The sequence below is a fragment of the Macaca fascicularis genome, chromosome 5 (genome assembly GCF_037993035.2).
Source record: "Macaca fascicularis isolate 582-1 chromosome 5, T2T-MFA8v1.1".
NCBI lineage: Eukaryota > Metazoa > Chordata > Mammalia > Primates > Cercopithecidae > Macaca > Macaca fascicularis.
In genome coordinates this window covers 60,077,007-60,101,242 of record NC_088379.1, presented here as the reverse complement: position 1 = coordinate 60,101,242, position 24,236 = coordinate 60,077,007, and the positions used below count along the sequence as shown (strand labels likewise).

Genomic DNA, 24,236 nt, shown 5'->3' with positions numbered 1-24,236 from the left:
GTGAGGCAGAAAAAAGCGAAAGCTCATGATAGGAGAGAGCATAACCACACTGGCCATTGCTGCACACAACTGAGTTCTTGACCTCACAAAGGGGCTGTTGTGAGTGTTTGCTTTCCTCTTCTGCAGAAATGTGAGATCTTCTCAAACCAACAAATTGTAGTTCTCATGTTTATAGCAGAGTCATAAATCATCCTAACAGCAGGGCATTGACCTCTGATTTCTATTCCTTGGCTATGCTTAAAATAAAAATGTAGAATCTGGATCCATAAGGTCCTGAAGGAGGGGGAAAGACTCTACCAGACCATAGCCAGGACCTCATTTTCACCTTTGAAGAGGTTAGTACTCCAAATGACATTTTTGTTCTCTATGTTAAAAATAATAAATCTTTCCTTTTTTAAGTGAAAAGTAGTTAGAAATATTCCTGTTGCTTTCAAGAATGTCCTAAAAAAGAAGCCAGATCATTTATGAAGACAAACAAATAAATAAAATGTTAAGATTAGGGACTGATCCCTTGGCAGCCAGACAGGAGTTTGGTTCAAAACTTGAAAGTCACAAGAAAAAGAAAATCAGCCTTCTCATTTTATAGATGGAACTGTGAAGGCTCAGAAACCACCAAGAAGTTACCATATGCCATGGAATTATTTTATTAAAAAGTGGGCCAGAGTTTGGTTTTCTGATGACTAACATACAGTGATTTTTATTAAACTAGATTATTTTCATGACTGCTCAAGAAGATAATTAGTCTGAATTTTGGCTGTAGGGTTGGCTTTCTAAAATTTGTAGAACCATTCTCAGGGTACTAATTAATAGCTAATAGCCGTTCATGCCATGTGCCACTTTAAGATAGTTTAAAGAAAACATTTGTGCATATTGTAGCCAAATAATTAAAAGTGTAAAATGAGTTCAGTCAATTTATGGTACTGGCTTAATTACTCCATTAGTCATCTATTGTCACCCCAAAATGCAGTGGGTTTAAACAGTCACCATTTTATTTTGACACATGGCCATCAATTTGGGCTAGGCAATGCAAAAACCTGAGCTTGGCTCAGGTGATTCTTCTGATAGTGTCTCCTGGAGTCACCAGTGACACTTGGTGACTTGAGTGAAGCTGCCTCACTCACATGTCTGGTTGTTTGCACTTGTCATTTCCTGGGCCTCATGAGCTTGGCTATCCTCAGATGGTGGGAACTGCATTTTAACAGAGCAGGAGTAGAAGCTCCTAGACTTCTTACTTTGTTGGCCTGGAACATCTCCAGCGTCACTTTTACCACATCCTGTTGGCCAAAGCAAGTCATACGGTGAGCATAGAGTCAAAGGGATTGGGAAACAGATTCTACCTCTTAAAGTGAGGAACTGCTAAGAATGTAAGGCTATTTTTAATCTTTCACTGTTGTATTACGTTCTGATATTTGATTTTCCTGTTTATGACATAGAGATACCCCTTGTAAAGTTTCCAGATAACTTATGAAAATTCATAGAGGAATGCTAACACAAATGTTTATTTGAGTACAATAAACAATTATTATTATTATATTTCATTGCATTTCAGTGTAGATAAATATTTTAAAAAATAAAACATAAGATTACAGTTAAAATTGGATGTTTTGGTAACTTGTGTATTGGTATAAGCCTCAGGCCTAAGTGAAAATTCAACTAACAAAATAACTGTCTATAAAATCAGGGAAGTTGTCAAGTTGTCAATCTCAGCACTATAAGTCTAATTGTAATAAATTCTGCTGCGGATCTGGCACAAATTTTAGTAGCTGCAGAATGAGAGAACCATCTTTGATAAGAAAAATTACCACCTCTTTAACAAACTCCTTAGTAAATTATTGTGATGTCTTAAGCCTGTCTTTGAAATTTTATGAAAAACTAAATTACTTTGAATCTTTCAATATTTGGTTATCTTATCTGTATGCGCTTCTTATTAGCACCATAACACCTGTACAGATTGATAGCACATTTTATTACCTTTAATTGGTACAGAAGGAAAATGAGACTTGAAGAAATCAAGGTTGTTTCTGAATAACAGTTTGAAGTTACTTACAGCTTTTCATTTGTACAAAGGACAAGATGTGATCAGCCAATAGAATGTTGTCAGGTTGTTGAAACATCTCATTTAAAGACTGAAATAGTTTTTTTCTCCTTCCTTCACATGCCCATATCTTGTTTGTGCCTCTTTGAGTATTTCTCTGTCTCAAATGCATATCAGCCTTCAAAAAAAAAAAAAAAAAGATGATTTTCTTTTTGTCTTTTCACCAGTTCAATGTTACCTTCCCTGTCAAGTCTTTCCTGACTGCCCTGGGGAAGTCCTCCCTCCCCTCTGCTTCCACCATGGCTCAGATATACAACCGACAACACAGACTACCTTCTAGTTTAATCTGTTTGCTCGTCTGTCTCTCAAAACAGACTGTGAACCACTCAAGAGCAGAAATTCAACTTTTATTATCTTCAAATGCCTAGCATCAAGCAAAGGCCCTGGCAAATAATAAATGCTCAATTATAATTAGTAAAAGAAAATAACTTACTATTTAGGCTAGTTTTAGCTTTAAACTGTATCAACATTTCAGTAACCACTAGTTCTTCAGTTAAATGTTGTTATAGGTTGAGTTATGTCCTCCTCAAATTTCTATATTGATGTCCTAATCCCCAGTACTTCAGAATGTGACCTTATTTGGAAGTAGGGTTCTTAAAGAGGTAATCCAGTTAAAGTGAGGTAATACAGTTAAAGTGAGGTAATTGGAGTGAACCCTTAATTCGGCGTGACTGGTGCCCTAATAAAAAGGGGAAATTTTGAGATAGACATGCATACAAAGAGAACACCATGTAAACATAAAGATGAACACCCACTGAGCATGTAAAGTGCCTGGAACAACTCCTTCTCTCACAGTCCTGAGAAAGAAACAACCCCATTAAACCTGTATTTTGGAATTCCAGAGTCCAGAATTGAAATATGAAAACATTTCTGTTGTTTAAGCAACCCAGTTTGTGGTACTTTGTTATGATAGCCCTAGGAAACTAATACAAATGTTTTGCTCTTTGATTTGTTAATGCAAAAATATGTGGTCACTATGATATAATCAAAGTCACTTATAAAACTGCTTAAGAAATAAAATTAAATCTCATAGTTCACTATTAGTTAATTAACCTTGAAGCCAATGGAAACTGCTACCTTCAAACAATAGGTAAAGTGTTGTTTGCAGTTCTTTTTAAAATTATAATTTATTCTTTTTCTTTAATGCCATGAAAAAAATAACAGACCAGATTATCTTTCTACTTTAAATAATTAAAACACAAAATACATGAAGCGATGGACATTTGACAATAGGAATAATGGGACAGTAATCTCTGTGAGAAGAAAAAAAAAACAGAGGCAAGCCCTTCGATGACCCCAGAGTACCATGTAGAGAGCATTTCCAGAAATGATCATTGAAAGGCAAAGTTCAGAGTTCTTTGTTGTCATTCGTTTTGTTTTGCTTTGAATGATTTTTTTTTTTATTTTTACTTTAAGTTCAAGGGTACACAGCTAAACTTTTGTCACGGGGCTTTGGCCTACAGATTATTTTATCACCCAGGTATTAAGTCTAGTACCTATTAGTTAATTTTCCTGATCCTCTCCCTCCTCCCACCCTCCACCCTCCAATAGCACCCAGTGTGTCTTGTTCCCCTCTGGGTATCCGTAAGTTCTTATCATTTAACTCCACTTTTAAGTGAGAACATGCAGTATTTGATTTTCGGTTTCAGTGTTAGTTTGCTGAGGATAATGGCCTCCAGCTCCATCGACGTCCCTGCAAAGGACATGATCTCATTCTTTTTCATGGCTGCCTAGTATTCCATGGTGTTTATATACCACATTTTCTTTATCCAGTCTATCTTTGATGGGCATTTAGGTTGATTCCATGTCTTTGCTATTGTAAATAGTGCTGCAGCAAATACACATGTGGCTGCCTTTATAATAGAAAGATTTATATTCTTTCTGGTATATACCCTGTAATGAGATTGCTGGGTCTTTAGGGCTTTGAGGAATTGCTGCACTGTCTTCCACAATGGTTGAACAAATTTAAACTCCCATCAACAGTGCTTAAGCATTCCTTTTTCTCCATAACATTGCCAGCATCTGTTTCTTTTTTACTTTTCAATAATAGTCATTCCGATTGGTGTGAGATGGTATCTCATTGTGGTTTTGATTTACTTTTCTCTAATGATCGGTGATGCTGAGCTTTTTTCATGATTGCTGGCTGCATATATGTCTTCTTTTGAAAAGCGTCTGTTCATCTCCTCTGCCCATTTTTAATGGGATTTTTTCCTTCTTGTAAATTAGTCTAAGTTCCTTATAGATGGTGGATATTAGAGTTTTGTTGGATGCATAGTTTGAAAAAAAATTCTTCCATTCCATAGGCTGTTTACTCTGTTGATAGCTTCTTTCACTGTGCAGAAGCTCTTAAGTTTAATTCTATCCAATTTGTCAATTTTTTCTTTGGGTGCAATTGCTTTCAGCATCTTGGTCATGACATCTTTGCCAGTGTCTACGTCCTGAATGGTATTGCCTAGGTTGTCTTCACCATGGTGTTTATATTTTGGGGTTTTACATTTAAGTCTTTAATCTATCTTGAGTTAATTTTTGTATATGGTTTAAAGAAGGGGTCCAGTGTTAATCTTCTGCATATGACTACCAAGTAATCCCAGCACCATTTATTAAATACGAAATCCTTTTCCCGTTGCTTGTTCTTGTCAGGTTGGCTGAAAAATCAGATAGTTGTAGGTGTGTGGTCTTATTTGTGGGTTCTCTATTCTGTTCCATTGGTCTATATGTCTGTTTTTGTACCAGTACCATAATGTTTGGGTTTCTGCAGCCTTGTAACATGGATAACAAGTTGGATAGTGTGATGTCTCCAGTTTTAATCTTTTGGCTTAGGATTGCCTTGGCAATTCAGGCTCTTTTTTGGTTCCATATAAATTTTAAAATAGTTTTTTTTTTCCTTCTGTGAAGAATGCCAAAGGTAGTTCAATAGCAATAACATTGAATCTATAAATTGCTTTGGGCAGTATGAACATTTTAATGTTATTGATTGTTCCTATACATGACCATAGAATGTTCGTCCATTTGTTTGTGTCATATTCGATTTCTCTGAGCCATGTTTAGTAGTTATCCTTGCAGAAATTTTTCACCTGCCTAGTTAGCTGTATTCCCATGTATTTTATTCTTTTTTGGCCACTGTGAATGGGAGTTTGTTCCTGATTTGGTTCTCAGCTTGACTGATGTTGTTGTATGGGAATGCTAGTGATTTTTGCACATTGATTTGGTACTGAGACTTTGCAGAAGTTGTTTATCCACTTAAGAAGCTATTGGACTGCGACTATGTCATTATCTAGATAGAGGATCATGTTGCCAGTTTGCATTTCTTGACAGGAACTTGGTTGTAATCTGAACTCCGTTTTTCTGCAACATATTAAGCTGTATGTGTAGGTCAGGTTTGACAGACTTTATTAAGACCTTAAACGGGATTATGCAAATACAAAAGCCAACGGCAAATACTTCCTGAGGAAATGCATCTTAATTCCCTACTTTGTACAAACATGTTCTTTGCAAACATGCCTAGACATTCTCATGACTCCATTCTACCAGTCACCATTAACCGCAACCAACATCGATCCATTCACAATTATGCAGTTTCACCCCCAGAAAATAATACATTCACTTCTCTATTTAACAAGTTCATCTTAGCATGCCCCCAAAGCCCCAATTAAAACAAAACTTGAAAAACAAACTGTTTCCTTGCTGGCTTGTGAGTGACAACATGAGACTCAGTAAACTGTACCTTTTATTCTTTAACCAGGATAGTGCAAGGAGAGTAATAAAAAAGTTCTCAGGGTTGCAGAGAGCACATAAAAGTGGGCTGCAGTATTGATTCCACCATCCAGACCAGGATCAAGATCAAGGACAGACATGGGTACTCAGAACTCCTCCAGCACTCCTCCTGCTGGCTGTTATTGTCCTGGATACATTTGGTAAGCCAACTGTGGCTTTGATCTTTTCCTTCTAGGCACTAGAAAATCTCAGAAAAGATTCCAGATGTAATGAGATTGTATTTGACATTAAGGAAAATGTAGAAACTGTGAAACTGAAACTTAAGCTGATATATACAGTATTTAGACTGTGGAGCGTCAAAGAATTTCTTGTTGAGTCAAATACAAATGTGTGTTTAACTTCCTAGAAATATCTGACTGTAAGAGTCTGTGCTTTTCTTATTATAGATGATAGCAGGAACGTTACCGAAAATTGGTTTACAGTATTCATTTCAATGATGGTAAGCAGAGAGAAAATGCTACTTTCAATTAATAAAATTCACATATAATCTTTATGTTTACAACTTTTGGTAGAAAGGATCAAGTTGATTTTTGCCATTGGAAAAGTTATCTTACTGACCATACATACTTGTAATAGATGCTCAATAACTGTTTGTTGATCAGGATAATAGTATATAATTAGGTTTGTGTAACTGTCTTCGTAAATATTTCTATCAGTACTGAATTTGTGAATATAGTTGTGTGTCCTGCTGTATTGATTTCTACTTTCAAGTAAAGAAGTAAGCATCATGGCTATGTTTGTTCTCAATAAGGATTTTTCTAAATTTTTCTTACACAATTGATTCCTCTGAGAATCAAGAGTTGTGATGTCAGTGTATTCAGACACATTCTGACTTTATTCTTCACCAATTCATTAAAAATGTTCAGTTGATACATGAGGGTCCTTTCTGCAGAAGAAAAGAAGTCATGTAAGTAGTGAAGATGTGGTGGAGTATGGAAGCCTCTAGGATAGCAGTTTTCAAAGCTGGCATTTCCTTACAAAGTATTCTAGGTTGAAAGTATAGAAGACCTAACCTCTAGGTGTTATTCCCACACAATGTGGGAAGATAACTGCCCAGTCTTTATGCTTCCATTCCTGAAAACATTATGTACTTTCCCCAATAAAAAGGGTTCTCAAATTTGAACACAGGGTATGAATTCATCTGAGTGGAGTTAACCTTATAGTCAGTGAAGATGTACCATAAGCAAAGATACACATTCCTCAGTAAGGATACATGGATAATTAGTTGATCATTGGGAAATCTATTACAAACTTAGTTATGATAAACTCCATATGGCCACATGGCCATGGAGACAACTGAGGCATAAGCCTACAAATAAACAGCTTAGAGACTCTGGAAAACAATTCTGCATTTTATTATTATTATTATTTTTTTTTTTACTGTAAACTATGTTATATAGATTGCTTCAGCTGTTCATTGCTAGGTAATGAATTACCACAATTTAGTGGCTTAAAATTAGCCGACTTTTTGATTTTCACAGTTTTGTAGCTTAGCAATCTAGGTGGCTTGACCAGGTTCTCTGCTCGGAGTTTCATAAAGTCAAAATCAAGGTGTCAGCTAAAGTCTCATTTGAAGACACTAGGGATGAATCCACTGCCAATCCAGGTTGTTGGTAGAATTCAGTTCTTTGAAGTATAGGACTGAGCTCTTCATATTCTTCCTGGCTGTTGGCTTGGGGTCATTCACAGTGCCTATAGGCTGCTCTCCAGTTCTTTCATATAAGCAACGAACAATCTGCCTTGCATTGAGTTGGTCTCACCCCTCAAATCTCTCTTACTTCTTCTGCTACCTGTCAGAGAAAACTCTCCACTTTTAGGGCTCAAGACATACATTAGGCTCACTTGAATCAACCAGTTTGTATTAATTTAATAAACTCATAGTAATCTTAATTACATGTGCAAAAATATCTTTTGCCATGTGAGATAACACAACTATGGGTATAATATCTCATTATATTCACATTCCTAGGAATGTGCAGTATGTGTTTTCTGGTCAGCACTTTTAGTGTCTTATTTTCAAAAAAAATCTTACTTTTACAGGGTTTACAAAAATATTCTTCTATATTATCTTCTAGAATTGTTACATTTTTTTCTTTGTGTTAAGACCTGAATCCATATGGAATTTATTTTGTATATAATGTGAGAAACATATCCAATTTTATTTTTCCATATGATTCATCAATTATTTCAGCACCATTTAATAAAACATCATATCCTCACTGATACACAATACTATTTCTGCCATACATTGAGCTCTCCTGAAAGCAGAGGGATGATTCAAACCTCTCTTCTCTTTCCCATTCATCAGTTTGGCTACAACTGTACACAGTCTTCATTATTAATATTTTATAAATTTTAACACCTGGGATGAGAAATTCTTCCATCTTGTTCAAGAGTGGCTTGTCTCTTTTTGGACTTTATTGAGGCCTTCTTTAATGTCTTTAAAGTTTCATAATTTTCTTCATAAAGGTTTCCCATACTTTTTATTATAACAAACATATTTCTTGCCACTTTATATTGTTTGATGCTATTGTAAAGGGTATCTTTATAAAATGTAACATTCCAGCTGTTACTGTTTGGACACACAATTTTATATTGGTTTTGTAACCACCAACCTTTTACTTGAGTAGTCATAGCATCTGGGAAAAACGGCAGTTTAGTTTCCTCTTTTGGCAACTCTATGCCTTTTGTTTATCTTTCTAGCTTTACTGAGATATCTGCAATGATAGTAGGTATACTGTCTTGTTTCAGCACTCAAAGGGGTTACTTTCAAGTTTTCACTATTGTGTATGATGTTTTAGGCTATCCTTTTATTGGTAATTTGCTAAGGATTCATTATTATATTATTTTTGTTGATTTTTATCATGGAATATTGCTATGTTATTTTCTTAAACTCTGGAATACATACCTCTCGCTCAGGGTGTGGTAAGATGATCCAGTACTAGAGATGCTGGTGGAACTTTGTGGTTTTGTGAACTGCAGTTGAAAACTACAAAATTAATATAAATAAAAATATTGAACCTCTCCCTGCCCAATGATCAATGAGCATTTATGAAGCTGAAAGCATTATCAGAGATATAACAATAAAGAATATATGATAAGAGACTGACCATTGTCAGCCTGGAAGACATTACATTTGTGTAGATTTTCCAGAGTCTTAGCAGTATACTTATGTACTATGTACATAAGTCAAATAATGTGTGCTGACTGGTTGATATCTCAAAAGATTCTAAAGAAGATGTCATTATTTAGTTGGTAAAAAATTTAGCAATGCACACTGAAATGATTAAAAGTTGTACTCTAATAATATGATAAATTTAGTTTGAGAAATCTGAGTGTTCATTCTAAGCATATTCATTTTATCTTTCAAAAATTCTAATGAATAAATTTAAAGCATTGTTAAATTAATCATAGTTATTATTTAGCCAGAACATTCTTTTCTTTTCAAAGCCACACTGAAAGATGGGAAAATAATTTGTTTGGATCCTGAGGCTGAATGGGTGATGACTATTATCCAAGAGATTATGGACAAGTGTAATTAATGCCAAGGATTCTCATATTCACTTTCTTTATTCTTCTAATTAAATATAGACTTAAAATATATACAAACTTTGCTTTAGATTAAAATAAAATAATGATAAGATTAGAATATGTCTATTCCAGAGAATCAAAAAGATTAGTCCCCAGACCACCTGGGAACTTCATAGAAATGAAAATTCTCAGGTTTTACTTCAGACCTACTCAATCAGAGTTTCTGTGGGGGGCCCAAAAGTTTGCTTTTTAAAACACCCTCATGGTGAGTCCAATGCACTCTCCAATTTTAGAACTATTACCAGTTAACACCTTCTATTTAATATTGTATCCAAGTTGACTTGTGTTTAAAATAACCCCATGGAACACAAAAGTTACATAAAATTGCTATAATCTGTTTTATACAGACCAGCTAAGTGGGCAATAGACCTATTTGATGAAAGAAGTTTCAAAGGACAAAATTGCTCCTCTTTGAAAAAAGGTATTTCTGGCACCGCACTTTTAGAAATTAAGCTTCAGGTAGAATCTGCAAATCAGTGGATGGAGAAGGGATAATTAGGATAGGCAGATAATAACACCAGTGTGTTTGGATTAACTTCTAAAAATAAGAAACTTGAATATTTTCTGAATTTTTAAGCCATAGAAGTGTGTCCACTCATAACAAAAAACAAGAAAACAAACCAAAAACATATTCTGTATTTTTTTAATTAAAAAACACAAAGAAAAGCAAATTAAGGGTATTTGGAGCTTATGATTCACCTGAGGGTCACCTTGGTGGTAGAGAGGTGTAATGTGCTGGGAAGAGTTTGGGTTTTGAATCCCATAGCTGTGGCTTAACATTCCAGATCTACCAACTATAAGTTACATCATTCTGGAGAATTCCCTTAACACTGGGGATTTACATGCTTTCATTTGTTTTTATTTTGTTCTATTGTGAGAGAAGTAGAGATAACACATGTAGAGTGTTTAATTATGGCTACTAATTTTTGACCTACTAAATGAATAGGTTTTTTTTCTTTATTCTTATTTCTTTATTTCTTTATTCTTTGTTGTTGTTTTTTTCAGATGCCTTTCTTAGAAACACACCACATGCGGCTAATCCTGTGTGTCTGTGTAGTTACATGTCACTCTGCTTGTATTGTAGGTCTCCTAACTGATGTCCACACAAGGAACATCACATCTTATGGGTAACAAGAGACCATGGTGTCATCATGAGCATGGACATCCTCCAGAATTTTCATTGAAGGGGCACTACTTTTATGAAAATATAGAACTAGAATGAACTGTTTTCCTTACTCTTTCTGAGGACTAAAACATTGTTTTCAGGCAGGTGTTTGGCTCTTTGTTAGAGGAATAATGATAGACAATGTGATGAAATTTCCACATAGGAAAGAAAATCCCCAAACCTCATATAGTAGGTGAGAGATTTCCCTATAGGCTTAATATATTTTACTAGATTTCATCTCCTCAATTCTGTCCCCTACCACTCTTTAGTCCCTTTAACTTCCTAGTGGACAATAGCAGTTGACTGCTGTTTCTTTTTTCTCTACTCAATTTTTAAAATATCATCCTTAATGACACCAGTGTGCTTTTCTGTTAACTAATGCACACTCTGATCTCTTGATGGTTCAACCTTTTATGTTCCAAAGGCCTTAACCTCCACCCCATTGTAGGCATCCACGGACTTGGATCTCACTATCAAGTTGGGTTGCTTTATTTGCTTTATCTCCAGTGTCCAAAACTAAAACACCTTTTTAAAGAAGAATATTTCATTCATTATGACATCTCAAATAAAAATACATTTAGGATGATTATGAGACATAATGCAGTTGTATAATAGAATTGTCTTAAATTTTAAGAATTTACTTTCAGGTAAAACAAATCTAATAGATAAAATTAGTCAAGAGAAGGAATGACCCAACCTAGGGAACTGTAAAGCCATATGTGAGAGGAGGAAGGTGGGAAAAGTAAAGACCATCTGGACCCAGGGAAGATCACAAGGATGCTAGTTCAGAAGGATGAGGTGGAGAACCTAGACCTAAGCGAAGTCCTAATTATTTCGCTTCTTTCTGGTAGAATTTCTGCATATGTAATACCATAGAATATTAAGTGAATAAACATCTCTTTTTAACCACTTCTGAAGAATGTGTTATCAGATGGGTGGTATTCTGTCATGGAGTCAATGCTTCATAAAGGGAATATTTATATGCACCGGAACCCTTAGGGCTTTCTCTTATCTTGTCTTGTGTCTTTGCTTCTCTCTGCTGGCTGAGTTTTCTTTCTTTCTTTCTCTCTCATTCTCACTGCTTCCCTGGTCTCCGTGGAAACTCATCTGCAAAAATGAACTTGCTTTCTTTACAGTTCACTTTCCAATTCCTGGGAGAGAAGATCTTATTGGCCATATTAATTCAGGTGTACATACAGGTTCAATCAACTGTGGCCAGGAGACCATGGTTACATGGTACAAACAAAGCTACTTGGGGTACATCACTATAGAATGAAGAAATAGTTCCCAGGGAAGTAAAAGATTTTTATATTAATTGGGCAAGTACCTCCAAAGCATGCAATCCCTGCATATGTGTATCTGAACATGGGAGAGAGAAAAACAAACAGGGGCAGACAGAAAAGAAAACACATCTCAGAAGAAACAAACTATTGGTCTTTAGAGTGGTGATATGTACATACTGAAAGAGAACTAGACAAAAAGTCCAGATGTTTGGGTTCTACGATTCTGAGCAAGCATCTGAGCTTCTTTATACTCAGTTGTAAATGTGAAAACATGGCAAAATGAAACAAAAACATCTCCTCCTTGACAAAACGGTCAAGAGGAGATAATAAAATTGAAAATGCCTTGAACATAAACATGAAAAATCAGTGTGTTGTTCTTCTTATTAAAACTATGAGATCACTTCTTAATTAGTATTTAGAAAAGCAAGTTTTATGGTACCTGTTCACATTGCACTATCCATAACTACACATGCACCAAGCCACTAAATTATTTGAAGCAGGTGCCAAGTTTTACTGCTATAGATCATAGCAAAAATGATAATAGTTCTTAAGCTATATACTAACAAGTACCTCTGAGATTGAGCTCTGTGAAAAAACAGACAAAGAAACTTCTCCGGACAACAAGTCCAAGACTAAGTACTTTAGCATATAAAATTCCAAATTTCCAAGGAAAAGGATCTAGTTAGCGCAGATTGAGTCATGCACCCACTCATGGTCTACCCCTCTGTGGGCAGGAAATTAGAAACACACCATAGAGACATGGCTGCCAGAGGTCCTCCCAGGGTGAGGCAGGTGATTCCCAGACTAACAGACACCTCAGTGGGACCTCCCTACCACTCAGAGGGCATTCTTCTTAAATATGAGGGAAGAGTAAATAATTGTAGGTACTTTTGGTTTCAGAGGATATTTTTTCAGGGGCACAGGGGGAGTGATAAAATAACCTGAAAACCCTTGAACTACAAGTCAACTAAAATACTGGCTATGGAAACAATTCTTTTAAATGAATAGCTTAGCTCTCTAGAAAGTAGTAAAAACCCCCAGGACCTCAAAAAAGAGGAATCAGAAAATAGGGCAAGAAATTTAACAGGTTGGTGCCATGGATTGTGTAGAGTAAGAAGGTGGTTGCTCCATCAGTAACCTAGATGTTGACATTTTGATCTCACATTAGAACGGAAGACATGGCTGTGGATCCTTGTAAGACAGAGAGTGGTAACAAAGGTCTTTGTATAAAGTCAGAATCCTCAATAGAAATAAATCTACCAAAAACACTGATTTACAATAAGTAGGCATGTTTGCCCTTAACATGAACAACAGGTTGAATAAAAAACGATTTCTTGAGAAATAGTTTGGGATTCTGTTATAACACCTGTTTCAGCTTGGAACCCCTTGGTACCATAGAAGGAGGCCCAGATCAATACCTGGCAAAAATGAAACTAAAACTGCACTAATCAGACATATTTTCAATAGGCACCACACAGAAGCCTGAAAGATAAAGCCACACTGAAAATGGGTTAATAGTCCAAATTCATAAAACTCTAGAGAAACCATCCACCCTAAACAGGGGTTAAAACTTGGAATAAACAGCACTCCTAAACTGAAAGTGTTAAAATCAACAAAGGAGACCATTACAGAAATGTTTCAAATTGTTAGACATCAAAGAAGGACTTGAAATATAAGAATAAAATAAGATACTAGGAAATCAAACAGATTTGAGAAGCGTATGGGGGAAATCTCAAACAGATAATAGAAAAAAAAAAGAATAGCAAATTTGAAAAAAACAAAGGAGCTTCTAGAAATAGGAACACAATGATACAATGTGAAATTTCATAGGGTGGCTTAAGCAGTATAGTTGATTCATCTAAAGAGAAAATTATTTTGGAAGATCTGAGGAAATTACTATGCAGCAGAGATAAAAATATAGACTATATTATATAATAGGAGGTTAAGAAACTTGAAAAATAGTATGAGAATATCTAACTTATTTCTGAAAGAAATTCCAGACCACAAGGAGAGGGAGAATAGGTAAAAAGTAATATTTGAAAGGATAATGATTGAGAATTTTGTAGGATAGATGAAACCCCCGTGTTCAAGAAGCCAAATAGACTTTAAGCAGAGCAGAAAAATAAAACGTTCATGGTCAGCTGCAATGTATTGAAAGTACAAGATCCAAAAGATAAAGACCTGAGAATGAATAAGCATGTTCTAGAAGGACAATTAAAGAAAAGATCAAACTTGAGTCAAGTCTCTGGAAATAATGTAGTTTCTCTAAAATGGAACTGCTTTGGATGAATTAGTTGTAAAACAATATGAAATTGCTGTGGTTTTTTAATGCAACTCCGTGATGAAGCATAAAGGACACTAACTTTGGCTTATGTTAGTTATGACTAAATGTCATATGGTTTCTAAGAGATGCAATGAACTACTAGTAAAAACATCAGGATTAATGATGTGTTTATTTATCAAATAATTTTCTTAGTAATTTTTTGCTTCCGTATGTTTGTGGTTCGAATCTTATGTATCTAATGATTCATACATTTTACATTTTTTCTTTGATTTCTTTTTTCTTCAGGATCAAAGTGTTTTTTCCAAAATATAACCTGCTGGACACATTGAGAAAACTGGATAATTTTTATTGCTCTCCACCCATCCATCTTAATGTGACAATGTGGAGAAGTGCTAAAAATTAAAAGTTAAAACAGGGTTTGGAGAAGACAGACCCTAGATCTAGCATTTACAAGTTATGTGTTTTCAGGCAAATAACAGTTCTGAATCTGTTTTCTCCTGTAAAATGTTAACATTAATATCACTTTATTTGAGGTTTGTTGAGAATATTAAAAAAGCAAATGTCTTCTACTGATTTATGCCCTACGAGTCATAGCAAATTATTTATAGTGTTTCTGAAAATACTGTTCAATTTCTTGGCTTAAAGCTTTTGTTCATACTGTGCCCTCTGTACAGATCAATTCCCTTTACTCTGCCTCCTTACCCTTCACATGACCTAACATTTAAAGGATCTAAGGTCTGAAGAGTGACTTTAGTTTGCGTGTCATCAACGACAGCTTCCCACACCCCTTAAGTTAGGGTTATCTGTTCCTCTTCATCTACATAAGCTGCCAAACTTTCAATTGTTTCACATTTAACTTCATTTCATTGAGGAAGCTTTTGAGTCAAATCAAATGTAAATGACTTGCCAAAGATGATAAAACTAGTAAGTGACAGAGCCAAGGCATGAAGCCAGGAATCCTCATTTTTATCTTAAATTACCTCTGCTGCTTATGCTTCAGTTAGCAGGGCTAGCCCCACCCTGGTTAATCCCAAGCTCTGTGGGGTGCTGAAAAATAAAATTTTTAGAAAGATACCCTCTGTGTATTTCTCAGTGAGGTGCATTTATTCCCCATGACACAGTAATTCATCAGGCCTTCTAAGACATCTTGACTGCTGCTCCTTGCCAGCTCTGCTATCCTTTCACTGGATTATCAGGTGCTGTAATCTTGATCTGGACAGATGCATCTTGTGAATTTTATTTTTAGTGCCAACAGAAATACGTTACTTTAATACAGCTAAATCTCCTTCTACAACTCACCATTTTCAATGGAAATTTTTCTCCTTTCTTGAGCCTAATTTATTGTCTGTCACTGCTAAAAAGAATTGTCCTCCCACCTCTCACCATGACCACCACTACCACCATCACCAACCCCTACTGAAACACACATTTACTCACAACTATGCCCAACTCTATGGGCCAGGGAGTCCAAGGAAGAAAAGATGACAAAGTAAGAAAGACTATTAGTCAGATCCTTTTTGTCATGTATTTGTAAGAAATATTCACACAACAAGAAAATAAGCATTTTCTGCTCAATAGATTGTAAATATTCATTGTGTTCTTTCTATTTGAATTTTTATTTCATTTCAGTTTTCCTTATAAAAATATTATTAGTATAGTTAATTTATTAATTTTTTTCTTTATGGCATCTGGAGTTTGTGTTTTGCTTTCATAATACTTCCCCCTTTCAAAACTCATTTCTTTTTCTTTTCAAATTTAGATATTTGATCCATCTGGAATTTATTTTGGTATAAGGAGAGATACACGATTTAGCTTGCATCTATCCTCAGATGGTTTACCATATGTTTCAACTTCATTTATTTGCTTAACCCTTTCCCTCAATGGTTTTAAATACCTCCTCTAGTATGTGTTTAATGTCATTTGAATTTGGCTCCGAACTCTCTATTCTATTCTACTAATATCTCTGCTTCTTTGTCAGCCACCATCAGAATTTAAAGATTACTAGGCCCTTAAGAATATACAATGGATTCTGGGGACTCAGGGGAAAAGAGAGAGAGAGGGGTAACATAAAAGACTACACACTGGGTACAGGGCACATTGCTTAGGTGATGGATGCACCAAAATCTCAAAAATCATCACTAAAGAAACTTATCCATATAACCAAACATCACCCATTCCCCCAAATCCTATTGAAATAAAAAAATAATAATAATACAAATTAAAGAACGACTGTGCCTTTATGTGCATTAGTATCTGTGTTGCTAATCCTTCTCTTGTAGCTCTTCATTTTCAAAGATTTTATGGCTCTTCCCTAATGTTTGTTTTGTCATGTAAACCTTAGAATCAACTTGCCTAATTCCAAAGAAAATGAACCTATTGGTATTTCATTGGAATTCTCTATTTGTGGATTAATCTAGGAAAAACTGATATCTTTACAAATATTGTCTACTTAAGAATCAAACACATCTTTTGCTTAATTCAAGGATGTGTATGTGTACCTGTGTGTGGACACATATGCACCTTAAAGGCATTTTACACTTTTCCTCATTAAATCTTGTCCATTTCCTGTTTAGTTTATTCCTAGACAATTTTTGTTGCAACTGTGTTTGCTATGATTAAAAATGAGACTTTTCATTCCATTACGTTTTAAACATGCTGTTGCTTTTTTTTTTTTTTTTAAATTTATTTATTATTATTATACTTTAAGTTGTAGGGTACATGTGCATAACGTGCAGGTTTGTTACATATGTATACTTGTGCCATGTTGCTGTACTGCACCCATCAACTCGTCATTTACATCAGGTATAAAACCTAGGGAGTACCATTCAGGACATAGGCATGGGCAAAGATTTCATGTCTAAAACACCAAAAGCAACGGCAGCAAAAGCCAAAATTGACAAATGGGATCTCATTAAACTAAAGAGCTTCTGCACAGCAAAAGACACTACCATCAGAGTGAACAGGCAACCTACAGAATGGGAAAAAATTTTTGCAATCTACTCATCTGACAAAGGGCTAATATCCAGAACCTACAAATAACTCAAACAAATTTACAAGAAAAAAACAAACAACCCCATCAAAAAGTGGGCAAAGGACATGAACAGACATTTCTCAAAAGAAGACATTCATACAGCCAACAGACACATGAAAAAATGCTCATCATCACTGGCCATCAGAGAAATGCAAATCAAAACCACAATGAGATACCATCTCACACCAGTTAGAATGGCAATCATTAAAAAGTCAGGAAACAACAGGTGCTGGAGAGGATGTGGAGAAATAGGAACACTTTTACACTGTTGGTGGGATTGTAAACTAGTTCAACCATTATGGAAAACAGTATGGCGATTCCTCAAGGATCTAGAACTAGATGTACCATATGACCCAGCCATCCCATTACTGGGTATATACCCAAAGGATTATAAATTATGCTGCTATAAAGACACATGCACACGTATGTTTATTGCAGCACTATTCACAATAGCAAAGACTTGGAATCAACCCAAATGTCCATCAGTGACAGATTGGATTAAGAAAATGTGGCACATATACACCATGGAATACTATGCAGCCATAAAAAAGGATGAGTTTGAGTCCTTTGTAGGGACTTGGATGCAGCTGGAATCCATCATTCTTAGCAAACTATCACAAGAACAGAAAACCAAACACCGCATGTTCTCACTCATAGGTGGGAAATGAACAGTGAGATCACTCGGACTCAGGAAGGGGATTGCATGCTGTTGCTTTTTTATGGGAAAGCTCTTGATGTCTGTATATTAACTCCATAACAATCAAGAGGCTGAACTTTTCAATTGCATCACATTAAGTTAAACTTGATTAATTGAGTTTCTGTTTGTGTAATCATGGCATCTGCAACTCATACCAATTTTTTTGCTCCTATGTTTTTATATCCTTTTGTTTCCTTCTTTCTCTGAATAAATTGGTAGTACTTAGGACAAGGTCTTAATATAAATGGCTATAAGCATTCTTTAACTTATCCATCCCTTTAATGAGACTAAATGTTCTGCTATTAGGCATGATGCTGGCTTGGGCTGAAGGTAATATTTTCAAAATAAGATCACAACTCATGTGAAAGGAAAAATACTTCTCTACCTCTGAGTAGGGTGCACCCTTGCCTCTATTCTACTCAAAGGACTTACTTTGTTTAGTAAGAATAAATCAGACATGTTCAACACACCTCTGTTTTCTTCCCTTTTAGGATCAAGATACTGGGAGAATGAATTCTTCTCTTTGCCAAAACTCTTACCTGGGTGTCCTTCCAGCTTTCCTACTTGATGTGGACCAGAACCTTCTTGTCCAGCATTATTAAACCTTTGCTGGATATGATTGTCTAGTTCTGATGTTAAATTCACAAGTCTATTTGGCTTTCTCACCAAGCCATATCTTCTGTGGTGTTTCTTAAAAGCAATAAACATCCAGTGGTGTAGATATGCCCTTCCTTTGTTTTTCTCTTATTTTTTTTTCAGGATAATAGAGTATGTGTCCAATCATACTTTTAGCAGGAATTGTGAAATTTCTAATGAAAGTTGTATCTTATCAAATACTTTTGCAACATTGACTAGAGATAATTTAATTCTCTCTCTTTTTTGTTTTGATACTCTTTTCACAAATAGGCACCAATTTGGGGCTTAACAAATCATTTTGCATTAAATTATTAAATATTTAAATGTTTATGAGTAAATGGAATTATCATAAAAAGCAATAGTAGTGTTTACTATTCTTACTGTATATTTTCAGATATGATTATTAAAAGTAAGTCCTTTTTAAATCATGTCAATTAAAGCTATCAGTGAGGAACATCAGTGGGGTGTGGTTCCTATTTAGGTTTTAGCTGTTAAAAACATTTTCCATTACCACCAAATATAGAATCAGAAAATGTCTTGAGAAAGCAATCAATATATCATAGATCTCTGTATAGAAAATATAAGTTATAGTTTTCAGGGTGTATAAGAACATCATGGAGGGTGAAGATGTTACCAACTAAATGTATATGAATACATAATTTTAAATATTGATATTTGATGAAAGAGTAGATTCAGATTAATATCCTAATGTTTTTATGTACTAAACATAACCTTATGGATTTATATTCCAAAGACTAACATAAAAATTAAATATGCATTTAAAATGATTTTTAATGCAGCATCATAAGGAGATGACCTGAAAGTGGGAGCAAGAAGACATAGCTTTAAAGAGTTATACAAATGTGACAATTCTGAAAATAAGTTGAGGTGTTTAAAAGTATAGATGCTAGAGATGGATAAATCTATATATGAACATCAGCTTTAGAACATATTAGCTGTATGACTTTGGAAATACTACTTAACCTCTGTAAGCCTCAGTTTCCTTGTCTGTAAAAGGAAAAGAAAGATAGAAAGCACCCTACCACCATCAAGTTTGCTGTAAGAGATGCATGTAAAGTGCTAACACAGAAACCTGGAATATAACAAATTTTCAGTAAGTGACAATAATTATTTTTTCAATAAATGATAATAATTAATGCAATTATTGTTTAAAGGTTATATTATTTTTAATTATCATTATTTTACTCCTTTCAGTTAAGACCTACATAACACTTATTTTTTTCTACACATCTAAGGTACAATACTTCCTAAACAAGTTTCAAAACTGTGTTTTCTATAATAATTATTGCCCTTACAACCTAAATATTAACACCTTATAATTGTTTGGAAAGTTTGTGCTGGAAAGTAGAGTTTTCCTTTCCCAGGAGATCCACATTAAACCTGATAATTCAATTGCACCTCAGTTTTTGGAAAGATTTTCTCATAGTCATCTTTTTAGCATTTTAAAATTTCTCTGAGATTCTCTTTCCTTAAAATTTTTCTCAGTAGGAATTTATTGAAATAAAACCAATGGATGCTGACTCTCACCATTCATCCTTCTCCAAAATGTATACTCTTAATTAGGATTGCTAGAAAACAGGCTTCTTAACTATAATCCATATATGAGTGGATCATATATGTCATATCTAAGAATAATGAACCTATGTTTAAAATATTTTTTCAATATGGAAATGCTTTAAAGAAGTTCACCTTTCCTCCCAGTTTTATTGAGAAATAATTACCAAAATTTGTATATATTTGAGGTGTAAAACATGACAATTTTATATACATTACCACAATTAAGTTAATCAACCTGTTCATCCCTACCCAGTTACCTTTTGTGTGTGTGTGTTTGTGTGTGCGATTTCAAGTAAGCAATACATTATTATTAACTATAGTCACTGTTACATACATTTTATTCCCAGAACCCATTCATCTTATAACTGAAATTTTGTATCCTTTGACCAATATCTCCCTATTCCCCACCCTTCACCTCTTTCTCCTGGCAGCCATTAATCCACTCTTTCTTTCCATAAGTTTGACTTTTAGATTCCACATAAAAGAGAGATTACACCACATTTGTATTTCTATGTCTGACATTTCACTCAGCATAATGTCTTCCAGGTTCATTTATGTTGTTGCAAGTGGCAGGAATTCCTTTTTATATGGCTGAATAAAATACCTGTGTGTGTGTGTGTGTGTGTGTGTGTGTGTGTGCATGTGCATGTATGAGACCTACATATACGTTTTTTATATATATATATATATATATAATATTTTTAGAATTATTCATCTGTCAACAGACATTTAAGTTGTTTCTACATCTTGGCTATTGTGACTAATGCTACAATAAACATGGGAGTGCAGATATCTCTTCAAGATACTGATTTCATTTCCTTTGGATATGTGCCCCGAGGTAGAATTGTTCGATTATATGGCAGCTCTATTTTTATTTTTTTATGAACCTCCATGCTGATTTTCATAATAGCTATACCAATTTACATTCCCACTAACAGTGTACAAGGTTTCTTTTTGTTTTACAACCTCATCAACACTTGTTACCTTTTGCCATTTTGGTAATAGCTATTCTAACAATGGCTTATTATTAAGGCAATATACGTTTGTGGTTTTGATTTATATTTCTCTGAATATTGGTGATATTGAATGCCTTTTCATATATTTGTTGGCAATTTGTATGTCTGCCTTGGAAAAAATGTTTATTCAGGTCCTTTTTTTCATTTTTAAATTGGGTTACTCAGGGCTTTTTGCTATGGAGTTGTATGAGTTCCTTATATACATTCAGTATTAACTCCTCATCAGATATGTGGTTTGCAAACATTTTCTTCCATTCTGCAGGTTTAATTTTCATTTTGTTGACTGTTTCCCTTACTGGGCTGAAACGTTTTAATTTAATGTGGTCCCATTTTTTATTTTGCTTTTGTTGTCTATGCTTTTGATGTTATACATAAAAAAAATTATTGCCCAAACCAATGTCAAGGAGTTTTTTCTCTATGTTTTCTCTTAAGTGTTTCATGATTTCGGGTCTTATATGTAAGTCTTTAATCTTTTTTGTGTTAGTTCTGTGTATGGCATAAGGATCCAATTTTATTCTTTTGCATGTGGATATCAATTTTTACAACATCATTTATTGAATAGATATTTCTTTCTTCACTCTTTTTTATTCCTTTTTATTTTTATTTCTCTGACTAGATAATTTCAAATGACCTGTCCTCAATTCATTTATTTGTTCTTCTGTATGATCAAGTCAGCTGTTGAAGCTCTCTACTGTCGTTTTCAGTTTGTCCTTATATTCTTCAGTTCCAGAATTCTGTTTGGTTCTTTTTTATGGTTTCTATTTCTTCATTAAAGTTCTTGTTTTGTTCTTGAAATGTTTCCCTGATTTCATTTAGTTGTCTGTGTTCTCTTGTTTTTCATTGAGCTTCTACAAGATGATTATTTTGAATTATTTGTCAAGCAATTTCTAGATCTCCATTTATTTGCATTGGTAACTAGAGATTTATTAGTTACCTTTATTTGCTGGATTCTTTATCTGTGTAGTCTTGCATCGGTGTCAGTGAATTTAAAGGGAAAAAATGCCCATTCAGTATTTACAAACTGATATTGGCAGGTAACAACCTTTACTTATTGAGTCCCCAGGCTGATGGGATTGACTCTGGCATCACAGTTGAGTGGGGCTGGAGCTGAGTCAGTGGCTGCAACTGGGTCCACAGGGCAGCATCTCCTTTTCCTCAACAAAAATGGAACAAGGTAGAGTATTTTGTGTAGGGATTTATTAGTCTGTTTTCATGCTGCTAATAAAGACATACCTGAGACTGGGTAATTTATAAAGGAAAGAGATTTAATTGACTCATAGTTCCACATGGCTGATGACGCCTCACAATCATGGCAGAAAACAAGAAGGAGTAAAGTCATGTCTCACATGGCAGTAGGCAAAGAGAAAATGAGAGCCCAGTGAAAAGGGGAATCCCTTATAAAACCATCAAATCTTGTGAGACTTATTCACTACCATGTGAACAGTATGGAGGAAACCATTCCCATGATTCAGGTATCTCCCACTGGATCCCTCCCATAACATGTAGGAATTATGGGAGCTATAATTAAAATGAGATTTGGGTGGAAACACAACCAAACCATATCATTCTGCCCCTGGCCCCTCCCAAACCTCATGTCCTCACATTTCAGTCAATCACACCTTCCCAATAGTCCCCAAAAGTCTTAACTCATTTCAGCATTAACTCAAAAGTCCACAGTCTGAAGCCTCATCTGAGACAGGACAAGTCTCTTCCACCCATGAGCCTGTAAAATCAAAACCAAATTAGTTACTTCCTAGATACAATAGGGTTAAGGTACAGGTATTGGATAAATACACTCATTCCAAATTGGAGAAATTGGCCAAATCAAATGGGCTAGAGACCCCATGCAAGTCCAAAACCCAGTGGTACAGTCAAATCATAAAGCCCCAAAATTATCTTCTTTGACTCTTTGTCTCACATGCAAGTCGTACTGATGCAAGAGGTGGGTTCCCATGGTCTTGGGCAGCTCCATCCCTGTGGCTTTGCAAGGTCCCTCCTAGCTGCTTTCATAGGCTAGGGTTAAGTGTCTGTGACTTTTCTAGGCATGTGGTGCAAGCTATTGGTGGATCTACCATTCTGGGCTCTGGAGGATGTGTCCATCTTCTCACAGCTCCACTAGGCAGTGCCCCAGTGGAGACACTGTCTGGGGACTTCAACCCCACATTTCCCTTCCACACTGCCCTAACAGAGGTTCTCCATGAGGGCCCCACCCCTACAGCAAACTTCTGCCTGGACATCCAGGTATTTCTATATATCATCTGAAATCTAAGTGGAGCTTTCCAAATCTCAATTCCTGACTTCTGTGCACCCGCAGGCTCAACACCATGTGGAGGCTGCCAAGGCTTTGGATTTGCACTCTCTGATGGCATGGCCTGACCTGTACCTTGGCTACTTTTAGCCATGGCTAGAGTGGCTGGGATGCAGAACACCAAGTCCCTAAGCTGCACACAGCAGGGGTGCCTGGGCCTGGCCCACCGAACCATTTTTGCCACCTAGGCTTCTGGGCCTGCGATGGGAGGGGCTGCCATGAAGGTTTCTCACATGCTCTGAAGACAGTATCCCCATTGTCTTCATGATTACTTATGCAAATTTCTGTCTGAATTTCATGGTCTATGTTATTATCAGCATTTTGGTCAAAGCCATTCAACAAGTCTCCAGGAAGTTTCAAACTTTCCCACATTTTCTTGTCTTCCAGACCCTCCAAACTGTTCCAATATCTGCCTGTTACCCAGTTCCAAAGCCACTTCCACATTTTCAGGTATCTTTACAGCAGCATCCCATGCTACAGTTACTAATTTACTGTATTAGTTCATTTTCACACTGCTGATAAAGACATATCTGAGACTGGGTAATTTATAAAGGAAAGAGGTTTTCTTGACTCACAGTTCCAGATGGCTGGAGAGGCCTCACAATCATGGTGGAAGGCAAAGAAGAGCAAAGCCACGTCTCACATGGCAGCAGACAAAGAAAGAATAAGAGCCCATTGAAAAGGGATACCCCTTACAAAACCATCAGATTTCATGGGACTTATTCACTACCATGAGAACAGTATGGGAAAACCAACCCCCTGATTCAATTATTTCCCA

The 24,236-nt window shown here is 35.5% G+C and overlaps 1 long non-coding RNA gene across 2 annotated transcripts; it reads left to right on the top strand.

Moving 5' to 3' along the window:
- Positions 1 to 770: 770 nt before the first annotated feature.
- LOC135970929 (uncharacterized) lies at positions 771 to 18,626 on the top strand. Of its 2 annotated transcripts, none has more exons than XR_012435318.1 (3): positions 771 to 1,298; positions 5,838 to 6,009; positions 18,412 to 18,626. It is a non-coding gene; the product is annotated as an uncharacterized lncRNA (long non-coding RNA). The 2 variants fall into 2 exon arrangements; XR_010586854.1 differs by lacking the exon at positions 18,412 to 18,626 and adding an exon at positions 10,545 to 13,878.
- The last annotated feature ends 5,610 nt before the right edge of the window (positions 18,627 to 24,236 follow it).